Source organism: Coregonus lavaretus (genome assembly GCF_964263955.1).
Source record: "Coregonus lavaretus genome assembly, chromosome: 13".
NCBI classification, from domain to species: Eukaryota; Metazoa; Chordata; class Actinopteri; order Salmoniformes; family Salmonidae; genus Coregonus; species Coregonus lavaretus.
The window spans coordinates 46,387,497-46,393,522 of NC_140000.1; positions in this window are offsets into that span (position 1 = coordinate 46,387,497).

Genomic DNA, 6,026 nt, shown 5'->3' on the forward strand with positions numbered 1-6,026 from the left:
CACAGTAAAAATAATCAAGGGTGTTCTTTCACATTCCTCAACACTGCATAAACAATATGCATTTCCATAAAACACCTCATCTAATTGTGCCTTAAAGTTGACAAGTCCAAGAAAAATACCAGGGTTGGTGGAGCCCTCAGTTTCATCTTTGCCTCGCAAAGCTAACTCAAACACTCCGCAAAACTTCACACACTGGATTAGCCGGCTGAGGATGTGGCGGTTCTTGCTAACCTCATCGTTGTGGCGGCGGTCAGCTAGCCTGTATCCCTCATCCAGTTGAGTGGCAATGTTCACTCTCCCCAAAGCAGACAATCTCAAACAGCTATCCATGTGGGTCTTTGACAGCTCATGTTTCTTAATCTTTTCTGAAAGATGGTGCATGTCCGTTACACCAGTCGCTGTCCAAGCGGTGCTGTCTCCCGTGCCGCCTTCAGGGTGAAAGAGTAAGCAGGGGTAGCAGAAGACTGCATTAGCTACATTGCAGCCTGCTAGCCAGGTTTTTCGTTCGTACCAATTTTTGGAAAATCCTCGGGTGTAGGACTTTCCCCCTTTAGTAGAAACCTGTTGAATTATTAAATTTGGTCTGGGAGGTCCTAATTGTTTCGTTGCCAATTTATCTTGATTTGTTCGCCGACAAAAAGGAACTTCTTTCAAAGAGACAATCGAGTTGCACTGAACGCTAGCCATCTTGACAGTAGTACGTGAATTTATTGACGCTGCTACCCGCTCTTTTCTTAGTTACGTTCATGGTTATGTTACGTATGACGAAAGCGCGTAAGTGCAAGCCCTCCCGGAACCCATAGAGATTGTATTGAAAGCTATGATATTTTATAAAAAAAAGATTTTACATGAGAGTCTATGAGAGACTTCTGGGGCGATTTTCAACCTGACTGAAATCGCCCCAAAAGGGGCGGGGCCATTTGAAGCACGACTTTAGCCTGATTGGACATTTAGTGGCAGATCAGACGTCTAGATTAGAACACTGATAACTACTGTTGCCGTGATATAATTGATTAGAAAAAAAATCCCTTCCTTTTCCCGTTTGGCAGTGCGTCGCCCATATCGCCCTAATGAACACACCGCCCCTGTGCCTGGTATCAACAGAAACCTGTAGGAACTCATGAACTCCTTATTTACCATACTAAAACACTCCATCTAGATGCAGTGGTAGTGGAACTCATAGTGACTTCACTCTGACCATCAGTGGAGTCCAGGCTGAAGATGCAGGAGATTACTACTGTCAGAGTTTCCACTACCCCAACAGTGTCTGGGTGTTCACAGATACATAATCCTCCCTCAGTCAGACTGTACTGCTACAGCTGGGACCTACTGCAGGAGCTGAGGGGGAAGAGACACTGACATGGAACACTGATCAGTAGAGGAGGTCAACTTTGAAAATGGTTAGAAAGTGTCATCATCATCATCATCATGGTTGTAACTTGTTATATTGTCATGAACTGAAAGTGTATATAAAAATGTATTAGACGTTTTGGAACACATTACCTGTTCATATGCAAAGTAAAATCTACTGAAGTAAAAAGAAAAGTAATGTTAATTCAGCATAGACAGGGCTGGGTGATTCTGCTTGTCCCAGAATAGAGCAGCACTGTCACCAGATGTTCATCCTGTTCCCATGTGGTTGGAGGTAGAGAAGACCAGGGGAAATATAATGGAGAAGTGTAGACCACACATTGTTGAAAACCATTGCAAAAATATCTAATTTAATAAAATCATATTAGGAATTAAACATCATAAATGTATATGTTATGGAAAGTAACTGTTTAGCACTGTGAGTTCTGAGAGCAGATCTTAGAGGTTTATTATCAAATATCACTAATTATTATCACTGGTATTGGTGCTACAGTATAACAGGATTATTCAGTTGTAGAAATGATTACAGAGTATTTGTTGGATCAGATGCCCTTTTAATTCTGTTTGAAGACATGAGAGTAGCTATATGCTACAATGCTGAAATTATAAAAGAAGCTGATTGATATAAGTTAGTATGAAATGTGCTGCCTATTCATGCGATAGTGATCACTGGAATCATGATTAAATCAGTTATTGGGTTATTTTCTAATCAAAACAAGCTTTATTTGAACTCAGAGGCAAGAAGACATGTACAACATAATTTCAAAATAGTTCATTTTAGCACACAGCACTACTGATATTATTCACTATTATATTGTAACATTCAGATCTAAAACACTAATGTTTCCTTCACTAGCACCATGTGGGGATTCTCTAGAACCCTACAATTGCTTCTCCGGTCTCTAGACACTATATTGACGGCTGAATCACTGGTGTCGTCGTCGTGCAGGTGCTCACCTCTCCATCTTCCCAGCGTGCCTTGCTCAGGGTCAGGGTGCTACTGCGGCTTAAGTGGCCACCCTTCTCTTCTTCTGTGGTGGTCAGGACCCTATCCTTGACCTCCGCCCCGTCCACCTCCCAGCTCACCATCTCCTCCTGGGGGGAGTAGACACTCAGCAGGCAGGCCAGTTTGGCCGAGTACGCAGAGAGTTACTCAGAGGACAGGAGGGAGCAGAGACACTGTGTGCCTGACAGAGGGAAGAGCTGGAGAAGAGGAGAGATGATAGAGGAGGGTCAGCTACTACTACTATTGTATAATGAAATATATTAGGAGAGGAGAGGAGAGGAGAGGAGAGGAGAGGAGAGGAGAGGAGAGGAGAGGAGAGGAGAGGAGAGGAGAGGAGAGGAGAGGAGAGGAGAGGAGAGGAGTAATACACACAGGATAAACAACTAGCTACAGTACTGAGAACAACCGACAACAACAAAACACTTAATCTATAAAGATAAAGGCAAAAATCAACTCTGAAAATATTTCTAGACAAAACAATTCATCAGATAAATGAATGTTACATTCATGCTCTACAGTTTAGCACACCAAGAGCAACAAAACACTAGGAGGGGGTTTCCTGGACACAGATGAAGCATTGTCCTAGACTAAAAGCTCTTTCAATGAAGATTATCCAATTGAGTTTGCTTTTCAGTCCAGGACTAAGCTTAATGTGTCTGGCAAACTGCCCCTAAGTCTACAAAGACATGCAATAAACAGATACACTACTTTACCTCATCAGGTATATGCTTAAACATTACAAAGCACAACTGATCATGACCTGTGGTTGTATATCCACAGCCTATTATGGCTGAACGCATGTCATGTATGGTAAAATCAGCATCCAAAGAAGAGTCAACAGTATCCCTTTCTTATATACATTAACATAAGCATTTCAAATCTCACACCTACGTTGCTTTTATACTTCATCCAAAGTAACCCCACTATGTACACTAGCAAATGTCTTCCCCAACAAGTCAGCTTTTTCTTTATCATTTTTTGACCCACAACCAAAACTGGAATTCGAGTGGACTTGCATCTTCCGGTCATCTTCTTCAACATAGACCATACATCCCCCAGCTCAGTACCCCTGCCTATTGTAGAGCAGAACTGCCTCCATGCATGTCTCTTGACAGACTTAATGACCCTACGTACTAAAGCTCTCTTCCTTTGGAAATCAATTAGATTCTCAGGAGTCATAGAACCTACGCAACACTCTGTAAGCCCTATTTCTTTCTCTAATAGCCGCAGTGCACTCTTCAGTCCACCATGGAAACACCTTCCTTTTCTCACCCACTTCACTCTCTGGTACATACACATTTGTAGCACTCAAAATCAGTGAAGTCACAGAGAAAGCACATACATCAACCAGCCTCTCTAAAGATAACTGTCCAACATTTAAGTAATGATCACCAAATTTTCCCAGTCTGCATTATGAAAGCACCATCATCTGAACGGTACCCTATCTGGAGTAGTAACATCAAAGTTCATGGTACACGAAATTGGGAAATTACCACTTCCAACAGTAGAATCATCCATTCCATTCACACATAGATGCAATAGAGTTAGAAGCCAGCGAGGTCCAGGCAGGATGTAACCCCTCTAACAACATAAACTCTTGTACCACATCCATCGTTAAGACATATGCTCTTGTTTCCATCATATCTTCCACAATAGTACCATCAGCATCAATGATATATTTCTTAAACGCCTGACCGTTAGTACAACACCTCGTTCCTGGCACGCCCTGCTATCTTCCAGCACCTTCCCAGTCTTTAATTGATTCCAGCTGAGGCTCATTTACCAATCAAGGCCATGATTGGCTGGACAATCAGCTCTCAACCTTTTTAAAGGTCAGCTGCTCACACATCTCTTCAACGAGGGGAGAGATGGTGGAAGAAGAAGTGTCGTTTGAAACTGAAAGCGCGGCTAGTACAGTTAGTGAGAAAGATGAGTGGACAACAGTGAAGTCCAAGAATGGAACAAAATTAATGCGATAGTGATCACTGGAATCATGACTAAATCAATGATTGGGTTATTTTCTAATCAAAACTAGCTTTATTTGAACTTAGAGGCAAGAAGACAAATTGTTGTGGAAAATGAGTCTGATGAATCGTTCCTTGTTGGAGTATGTTTTTTGGATAAAGATGTTTATTTGGGAAACCCTTTTGAAGTCACGAGGATGGTGAAGAAGGCGTTGGGAAAAGTGGATGCAGTCAAAGTAACCAGGAGTGGTATGGTGTTGATATCATAGTAACCAGGAGTGATATGGTGTTGATATCATAGTAACCAGGAGTGGTATGGTGTTGATATCATAGTAACCAGGAGTGGTATGGTGTTGATATCATAGTAACCAGGAGTGGCATGGTGTTGATCTCATAGTAACCAGGAGTGGTATGGTGTTGATATCATAGTAACCAGGAGTGGTTTGGTGTTGATATCATAGTAACCAGGAGTGGTATGGTGTTGATATCATAGTAACCAGGAGTGGTATGGTGTTGATATGGTGTGTATCTAAAGAGCAAAAGGAATGTGCATTGTGGCTCGCTAAAATATCGACACATGAAGTGAACAACTTTGGTTTTCAGAGCAGGGCACCGGTAAAATGTGTTATTTCTGGCGTTCCGTTGGACATTGATAATCAATATCTTAGGCTAAAAATTCCAGGAGTAGTATGGAGAATGGGAAAAAGGAGCAACGTTTATCTGTATTATTGATGTTTGATGAGTATTTACCACCCTATGTAAAGTTGGGATATAAGATACGCTGTAAGAGCATTCGTGCAAAACCCGAAGCTATGCAAAAAGTGTAAAACGTTTGGCCATGTGTCAAGTGTTTGCAGATGGAAGGAATATGTTATTGAAGAGTCTGTGAATGTAAAATGTTTCAACTGTGGCGGGGATCATATTTCCAAATACCCTGAGTGTTCTGTTAGGGTGAAAGAGGTTGAGGTGTCAAGGATCAGGGCTGTACAGCAAATCTCCTATGTGGAGGCGGTGAAGAGCGTTGAAGTTCTGAAGAAGATATGGTGGTGGATGCACCACAACCAGTTGCAAATGTTATACTTCAATCAAGTAATCTGGATACACTTATTGTGAAAAAGGTGTATTTTGTAGTATTTATAGCCACAGTTATTAATTGTACTGCACAAGTGTCTAAGAAGCTGGACATCATTATATCTGCAGCCGAGAAGACTTAACAGCAGAAGCACTGCAAGGACTACTGTCGCCAGGAAATGTCCCGCCATCACAGGATCCTTCTGAGCCTGTGTAGGGACCTGATTAAAACACATTTCGTTTTGATTTAGTTGAATTAACATTTTGTTACTGATAGTTTGTATGGATTTTGTATTGGATCCTTATTATCAATCTGTACAGTAGGTGGCGGAATACACATAATTGTTGCGAACACCATTATACCAAAGAAGAAGATCTCTTCAACTACAGTTTCTCTGTGGGACCATGAAAGTCTGTTTGCGTAGAGAGAACACTTTGCATTGCCAGCACATGCTTTAGAGGTCTGGGAGTGTTAATATCCCTGTGAGTTGAACACTTCATGACTGAGAGCTGTCCTTCATGACAACAGAACCCACAACAACCATGACTTTTATCACCATCCTCATCTGGACACTTGCCCTCTGCTTTCAGGAAAAATGTTTTGAGCTCAGACA